This window comes from Equus przewalskii, chromosome 6 (genome assembly GCF_037783145.1).
Source record: "Equus przewalskii isolate Varuska chromosome 6, EquPr2, whole genome shotgun sequence".
Lineage (NCBI taxonomy): Eukaryota > Metazoa > Chordata > Mammalia > Perissodactyla > Equidae > Equus > Equus przewalskii.
Genome location: NC_091836.1, coordinates 3,790,731 through 3,799,939, shown reverse-complemented (window position 1 = coordinate 3,799,939; position 9,209 = coordinate 3,790,731).

Genomic DNA, 9,209 nt, shown 5'->3' with positions numbered 1-9,209 from the left:
GCATAACCCAAAGTCATGAATATTTACTCCCGTGTTTTTCTGTGTTTTTTTTTTCACAACTGCATGTTGTACAATTTCCCCACAATAAAAAATTTTTTTAAAAAAAGGTGAATGACTTGAACAGACACTTCACAAAAGAGGACATATGGATCACAGATAAAAACATGAAGATGTTCAACATCGTTAGCCATTAGGGAAATTCAAATTAAAGCCATAATGAGATACCACAGCACACCTATTAGAATGGCTAAATAAAAATGTCGACAATACCAAGTGCTGACAAGGATGTGGAGCAACCGGAACGTTCACTCAATGCTGGCAAAAAAAAAAAAAAAAAAAAAAAGAGGTAAACTAGTTCAGCCACTCTGCAGAACCATTTGACAGTTGCTTATAAAGTCGAACACCCTTTTCCCATGTGACCCAGAAACCACATTCCAACATGAAATGAATTACCCAGGAGAAATGGAAACTCATGTTCATACAAAAACCCATACATACATGTTTTATAGCAGCTTTATTCAAAATCGCCCCAAACTGGATACAACCCAAAATGTCCTTCACAGGATGAATGGATGAACCAACTGTGGTCCATTCCTACAATGGAATACTACTCGGTAATGAAAAGGAACAAATTATCGCTACATCCAACAGCCTGGAGGATTCTCAAAAGTACTATGCTGAGTGCAAGAAGCCAGACACAGAAGATTACACACTGTTTTATTCCATTTATGTGATGGTGGGAGGATAAATTATGGTCCCCAAAGACACCCAGGCCCTAATCCTTGGGACCTATGAATGTTGCCTCCTATGGGGGGAAAAAGATCTTTTGCAGGTGTGATTGAATTAAGGACCTTGAGATGAGGAGGTCATCCTGGATTCTCTGGGTGGGCACCAAATGCAATCACATATGTCTACATGAGAGGGAAGCAGAGGGAAGACAAGACCATGTGGCCACTGAGGCAGAGATGGGAGTGATGTGACCAGAAGCCAAGGAATGCAGGCAGCCGACAGAAGCTGGAAGAGGAAAGGAGCATGTGTTGCTTTGCAACAAAATACCATGGAATGGGTGACAAACAACAGAAACGTATTTCTTCACAGTTCTGGGGCCTGGAAGTCCAAGATCAAGGTGTTGGTGAGTTTGGTTCCTCCTGAGGCCTCTCTCCTTGCCTGGTAGATGGGTGTCTTCTCCTTGTGTCCTCACGTGGCCATCCCTCTGTGTGTGTCTGTGTCTTTGTCTCCTTTTTTTTTTTTTTTTGAGGAAGATCAGCCCTGAGCTAACATCTGCTGCCAACCCTCCTCTTTTTGCTGAGGAAGACTGGCCCTGAGCTAACATCTGTGCCCATCTTCCTCTACTTTATATGTGGGACGCCTGCCACAGCATGGCTTGCCAAGTGGTGCCATGTCCTCACCCGGGATCCGAACCGGGAACCCTGGCCGCCGAAGCTGAACATGCGCACTTAACTGCTGCGCCACCGGGCCGGCCCCCTCGTCTCCTTTTCTTCATATCTGACTAGAGCCCACCTATGTGACCTCATTTTACCTTAATTACCCCTTTAAAGTCCCAGTCTCTGAATATAGTCACATTCTGTGGTCCTGGGGGGTTAGGACTTCAACATGTGAATTCTTGTGGGGAAACAGTTCAGCCCATAACAGAACGGCTTGTCCCCGAGATGCTTTGGAAGGAGGGCAGGCCTGTCCACCCCTTGATTTTGGCCTGGTTGAACTGATTTTGGACTTTTGGCTTCCAGAACTATAAGAGAATAAATCCTTCTGTTTTAAGCCATGAAGCTCGTGGCCATTTTTGTTACAGCAGCCACGGGAAACTAATGCAATGACATTCTCAAAAACATACAACTATAGTGATGGAAAACAAGAATTAGGGCTGGGGGATGGTGTGACTACAAGGGGGCAGAGTAAGGGAATTTTTGAGGGGAGAAGAGATTGCTCTGTGTCCTAATTGGCTACCTGAGTATATTCACATGCTAAATTTCACAGAATTTAAAACATCATATCAATTGAATAAAGGACCAAAATCACGTGATCGTCTCAACAGATGCAGAAAGAGCATTTGTGACAAAACCCAACACTTTTTCCTGATATGAACACTGAATAAACCAAGAATAGAGGGAAAATAACTCATCCTGACAAATGGCATCTATACAAAACCCACAGCTAACGTCACACCTAGTGAATGCTTTCCCACTAGGATCACGAACGCGACAAGATGTCCACTCCCGACACTTCTAGCCCACCTTGGACTGGAGGCTCCAGCCAGAGTAATTGGGTAAGAAAAAGAAATAAAAGTCATCCAGAAGGAAAGGAAGAAGTAAAACGATCTCTGTTTGCTGATGACGTGATCTTATATGGAAGAAATCCTAGTGAACACACACAAAATATTTGAGATAATAAACGAGTTTAGCCAAGTTGCAGGATGCAAGGTCACTGCACAAAAATCAGTTATATTTATATACATGAGGAATGAACAATCTGGAAATGAAATTAAGAAAACTATTCTCTTTACAATAGCATCAAAAAGTATAAAATACACAGGGGAGGCTGGCCCGGTGGCGCAGAGGTTAAGTGCATACATTCCGCTTCTCGGCGGCCCGGGATTTGCCGGTTCAGATCCCAGGTGCAGACATGGCACCGCTTGTCAAGCCATGCTGTGGCAGGCGTCCCACATATAAAGTAGAGGAAGATGGGCACAGATGTGCGCTCAGGGCCAGTCTTCCTCAGCAAAAAGAGGAGGATTGGCAGCAGATGTTAGCTCAGGGCTAATCTTCCTCAAAAAAAAAAAAACGTATAAAATACTTAGGAGTAAATTTAACAGAAGAAGGGCAAAACTCATACTCTGAGGACTACGAGTTATTTTTGAAAGAAATTAAAGACCCCACATTCATGGACTGAAAGATTTACTATTGTTAATACCCCCCAATTGGTCTATAAATTCGACACAATCACTAGCAAATCTTAGCTGACACTTTTTAGAAATTGACAAGCTGTTCCTGAAATTCATACGGAAATTCAGGGGACTCAGAATAAACAAAAAAATCTTGAGAAGAAGAATAAATTTGGAGAACTCACATTTTCAGATTGGAAAACTTGTGGTTCGAAGGACATCCTCGAGAAGGTGAAAAGACAGCCCACAGAATGGGAGAAAACATTTGTAAATCTTCTATCTCATAAGGGACCTATATCTAGAATATGTAAAGACTCTTAGAACTCAACGATAAGACAAATAACCCAATCTAAAAATGGGCAAGACATCTGAAGAGATCTTTCACCAAAGAAGACATAAAAATGGCCAAAAGGCACCTGAAAAGATGCTCAAGATCACGAGTCATCAGAAAATCGCAAATCAAAACCATGATGAGAAATCACGCCACACCCGGCAGCATGGCCAGAATCGAAAAGACCGACTGTAACAAGTGCTGGTGAGCATGTGGAGAAATTGGAATTCTCATGCAATGCTGGTGGGATCATGACCCACCTTGTGACTCTGCCCTCTGCCGGGGCATTTTACACTTCTAACCTCCAGAATTCTAAGAGAAGGGCTTTGTGTTGTCATTTTCCACAGCAGCGATAGAAAATCAAGACCAACCCCCGACTAGTGAATAATGGTTTTCCCTAGTGAGATAACATGCTTTTCCCATTGGCCAGAACATGTCATATGACCACACCCCACCGCAAGGGTATCTGGGAAATGTAGTCCACGGCCAGGCAGCCGCTTCCCAGGTCGGGCTCCAACCTGTAGGTCGTGGGGAATGGATTTTCGGTGGATGCCGGCTCCCCTCTGCCAAGTTGCTCGTTGCCTGAGAACGTCATGGTGAAAACTCTCCCAAAGTCCCTACCTGTTGGGGGCTCATTGTCTTGGATTTCTGTGGTTTAGTGTCCAACCTTCTAACCCTGCTGGAAATTCCATTATCTGGGACTTTGCAGGGCTGTTGTCCCAAGATTCCCTTTGTACTAAGGACTCACGGTTTGCAAACTCTGTGGCTTGTCATGTAAGGTTCTAACCCTATAGCATAGGTCTCAGAAGCTTATGGTTTCATAACTGCATCGTTAATGGTCCTGGAGAAAATGGACAGTGGCTCAAACAGCGTCTTTAAGGAACATTTAGTAAAGGAATTATTTACAGAGGAGTAGGCAGGGTAATGGGGGAAACAAGATGGGGAGCTGTCATTACGTCTAAGTCTGAGCAGCTGAGGGGAGAACGTGGGTGCTGGAATCCAGCCGGAGTTGAGACTCAGAAGGGGTTCGTGTGGTCCACGAGGATGCAGAGAACAGGAGCTGGGAGAACAAATACCCCGGCATCTCGCTCTCATCTCCCATCGCCGCCTCCCATTGGTTGAACCCACTAGAATTTGACCAATGGGAGCCCGCACATCCTGTGTATGCAGATGAGCCTCTCCGGGGGCGTGGCCACGGATGGAAAAGGCTTAAGGATGGGTCTGGGGAGGGGGACGGGCAGACGGAGAATTCCCAGCGCAAACCCAGGGCGCCAGCCCTCCTGGGGCCTGTCGTCTGAGCTCCTCACAGTCTGTCCAGCTCTCTCCCGATGCTGAGTATGGGTTTCTGCATGTTTTGCTTTGAGGTGGGCTGGGGTTCACCGTGAGCTGCTGAGATGTGGGACAAGCCAGACCAGAGTGGGTTATAATGAGGTCCTCCGGCGGGAGGAAGAGGCCGGGTGACTCTCTGGTTAGGATGGGCTGAGATATTTTCCTCCAGGACAGAACCCAAATTATCCATCTTGATCTTCAAGGCCCTCTCCGGCCCAGCTCCCAGCCGTTCTTTCCTGGATCTTCTCCCCCAACCTGGTTCTCTCAGCACCCCCCGCCCCCAACCTCTCCACCTGCACATTCTTAGGCTCGGCTGGTTCAGTCTCAGCACACTTGGCACCAAGTCTTTGCCCACGTGGAGCTCCCCGCCAAGCACACCCACCCACGGCACACCCCCTCTCCAAATCCTACCACTGTGCGATCCGGGAGGCAACGTGGGACCTGAGGCTTGAAGGATGAGAAGGAGCCCACCCCAGGAAGAGCCTGGGGCAGAGCGTATCCGGAGGAGGGCAGTGCAGGTGCAAAGGTCCTGGGGTGGCCATGTGCTTGTGGGTTGGAGGAACGGCAGGGAGGCCAGAGTGGACACTAATCCCATCATGGGGACCCCACCCTCAGGACTTCATCTAATCCTATTTACTTCCCAAAGGTCCCACCTCCGCACACCATTGCATTGTGGGTTAGGGCTCCAACATATGAATTAGGGGCTGGGGAAGCACATACGCATTCAGTCATAGCAGAGAGCGTGAATGAATAAGTAAGCACATCTTTGAAGGAACAAATGAATAATAGCAAATGAATTCCATCCATAGCTGAAGCCTTGGTCCACTGAGACCCCACTGACCACTAGTGACACCTCTCGAGGCCGCCTCGCTCCCCCAGCCTGACCCCCAGCTGTGCGTCCCTATGGGGACGGGCTGCCTCGGGTAATTCGGAGATGTGGCTGTGTGAGGCCCATCCCTTGGCTTTATCTTAATGACACCCAAACAGCTCCAGAAACCAAACGGCTCATCACCATTATGATAAAATATTAAAACGACTCACAAAATAAATTATTCACACACCTCATGTTCTGCTTCCAGGTGTTTTGGGACTAATGAGTTTATTCATTTATTTATTTTTTTTTAGGCGGGGAGCAGGGAGTGGCTCTTGGGAATCGGGGAGACGCAGAAAGAGGGTCTTACCAGTTGTGTTACTGTATCGATGGGGACACTGAGGCACGAGGGGGACGGGAGGCAGAGGCGGAAGTGGGGCAGGACACGAGGACCGTCTATGCCCCATCGCGCCGTTGTGTGTGATGGCGGATGTGCAGACAGGGAGAGGGGCGAGGGTCTTCACTTTGTCGCCACCCCCCAGTCAGATGGCTGGAGAAAGTGGGGTGCATTGCCGGCAATGGGAAAGGCCTGGGGTTTTCTGAGTGGTGGGGAGAGACAGAGACAGAAAGAGACATGGAGAGACACAAAGAGATAGAGACAGAGAGAGACACAGAGAGGCTAAGAGACTAGATTGGATCTGTTAACACCGCCAACTCATGACCCCCCAACTCTCCGTTGGGTAGATGGCGCCCAGGCTAGGGCCCCAGGGGGCGCTTGGGAGCCCAGGGTCCCCAAGGAGGGAGACTCCGCCCCACAGAGGCCTCCAAGACAGGAGCCGTGTGGAAGGACCATACGGGTTCCCGAAACCCGGGTTCCACAGCCCAGCCCGGGTGCGGTGTAGACTGTCTCCCGGGGAGCTGCCCGCGCATGCGCGGTTCAGCACCACGGACAGCGGCGCGGCCCTGGGGTCTCTGGGTCGCCCCTGGGGGGTCTGCGGCCCCAGCCCCGGGGTTAGGTTCCCGCTCCTAGCAGTCGCCCCTGCTAGGGAGGACGGTTGCCCCTTGCATGGGCGGGTAAACTGAGGCTCAGAGCCACGAAGGCACATATACGAGGTCCCAAGCCAACCCGTGTGGGCTTATCTGAGCATTTACGGCGTGCCTGACCCTGGGCTGGGCGTCGGGGACCAACAGCGACTAAAATAGACAAAAAGTCCTGCCCTTGCGAAGCCGACAGCTGATAAAAGAGCAAAAACAATAACTAGCAAATTTCCTGAAATAAATCCTTTCTGATCCATTCGAAAGAAAATAAAATGGGATGATATACTAGAGAGACACGGAAGAGTGACTTGAGCTGGGCTGGGGGGTATCAGGGAGGGTCCTTCTGGGCAGGTGACATTTGAGTTGGAACCTGAAGCAAGGGAGGGAGCAAGCCAAGGGGAGGGCGCTCCAGGCAGAGGACACAGCAAGTGCAAAGGCCCTGAGGTCGGAGAAAGCTTGATGAATTCCAGGAACAGAAAGAAAACAGAGTTCCAGGTAATTTTCAAACAAGTGGATCCTGAAACCATGTATTTTTGAGGGCAGGGGGCAAAGCACAGCTCCCTCAGCAAGTCTGGGCAAGGGGTCCATTGGCCATTGTCAAGAGCAAGGGGCTGGACAAATCTCCATGGAGTCCCAGGTTCAAAGTCTGACTGCTCCTTCCTAGGGAAATGACCGTCTGTATTGGTTAGCTACTGCTGCATAACAAATTACCCCAAAATGTAGCAACTTAAAACCGCATCGGTTACCCCAATCTCTGTGGATCAGGAACCTGGGCTGAATGGGATTCTGTGCTTCTGGCTGTGACGAGACGTGGGCCAGGGGTGGAATTTCATCTGAGGGTATGACCAGGGCAGGATCTGCTTCCCGTCTCCGGGGGTCATCCACACTGTGCAGTTCCTTATGGGTTGGTAGCTGGAGGGTCCTGGTTCCTCACTGGCTGTTGGCTGGGGGCCCCTCGGGTCCTCGCCCCATGAGCTTCCTACCATGGCAGTTGCTCCATCAGAATGAGAAAGAGAGTCGTTGAGAGAGTCCAGCAAGATGGAAGTCAGTCTTTTTTTTTTTTTTTTTGAGGAAGATTAGCCCTGAGCTGACATCTGCTGCCAATCCTCCTCTTTTTGCTGAGGAAGACTGGCCCTGAGCTAACATCTGTGCCCATCTTCCTCTACTTTATATGTGGGACGCCTACCACAGCATGGCGTGCCAAGTGGTGCCATGTCTGCACCCGGGATCCAAACTGGCAAACCCTGGGCCGCCAAAGTGGAACGTGCGCACTTAACCGCTGCGCCCCCGGGCTGGCCCCCATCACAGTCTTTTTATCACCCAACGATGGAGGTGACAGCCATCGTTTTCACTTTATTCTGTTCATTAGATGCAAGGACAGAGGATTTCACGAGGGCAGGGGGACCAGGAGGCAGGGATCCACAGGGAGGGGCATCTTTGTAAGCTGCCCACCAGGGGGCCCTCTCTGAGCCTCAGTTTCCTCATCTGGCCAAATTTTCCGCTTTGATAAGGACACCAATCATTGGCTGAGGGACCCCCCCCCTCCAATATGACCTCCTCTTAACTGAACTAATTACATCAGCGACGACCCCATTTCCAAATCAAGTTACATTCTGAGGTCTTGGGGGTAGGATTTCGACATATGAATCTGGGGGGGACAATCCAGCTCACAGAACCCGCCAGTGAGAGACTCTTGTCTGTCCTTGTTGGCTTCTGTGTGTCAGTCTCTGTCTTTGTCTCACGGTCTCTCTGTCTCTGATTCTATGTGTCTCTTTCTCTCTCTGCTTCTCTCTCCAAGCTCATTCCCACCCCAGGACTCTTGCACGTACTGTTCCCTCTGTTTGGAAAGCCCCGGGCTCTTGTAGGTCTGGCTCCTTCTCAACTCAGACGGCACCTCCTCAGTGGAGTCTCTCCAATCCTCCTCGGTTATCTCCCTGCTGCTCTTCAAACATGCCAAGCACGTCCCTGCCTCAGGACCTTTGCCCTGGCTGTTTCCTCTGCTTGGAACACCCTTTGCTCACTTGGGTGAGCATCTTCTTCTTCTTCGTCTTCTTCAAGTGTCAGCTCAAGAGTCATCGTATTATCTAAAGAGTCTTCTTCCCCTAGTCACTCCCAGAGCCCCCCTCCCTGCTTAGATGACAAGCTTGGGGTTTCCTGCTGAATCCCAGGAATAGAATCTTAGAATTGTCAGCAAATCTTAGAATCAGAAAGCAAGGAGTCTTGGAATTCTCCCACCCCAGTTTCCTCCTCGGCCCTCTGGGCATGGCTCTTTAGCTTGCCTTGATTACCTTCTTTGATGGGGACCTCATTACCACCCAAGGCAGCTCGCTCAGGTTCCGGATAGTTCCACCGGTAGGAAAACCCTTCCTTAAGAACCGAGCCCACACTTTCCACCTGGCGATTCCCCCTGGTGTCAGAACCACCCCTCGGCTTCTTCCTGCCCCACCGGTCGATCCCCTCTGCCTGTCGGGAGCCAGTGGGGTGGAGAGGAAGGGACTTGAGGGCCAGAATCCTGCTTTCCGAGGTTCAGACCCCCGTTCTTCAGCCTTCCCCGGATATTCCTGACAAAGTGATAGCGGAGGGGTTGGCTGATCACTAAAGCGCGAGCTGATAACACCTGACACGGTAACTGATAAGGGAAGTCGGGCTGATAAGAGAAACGCTGGAGTGTTACCCCCCTCCCTGCCCTTCTCCCTCTTTTCCTGCTCAAGCATTTATTGAGCACCTGCTGTATGCCAAGGCCCGTGCTGAGAGCGGGAGCTATAACAATGGCTCCGATGCGACCTCCCCTTCGGGCCACC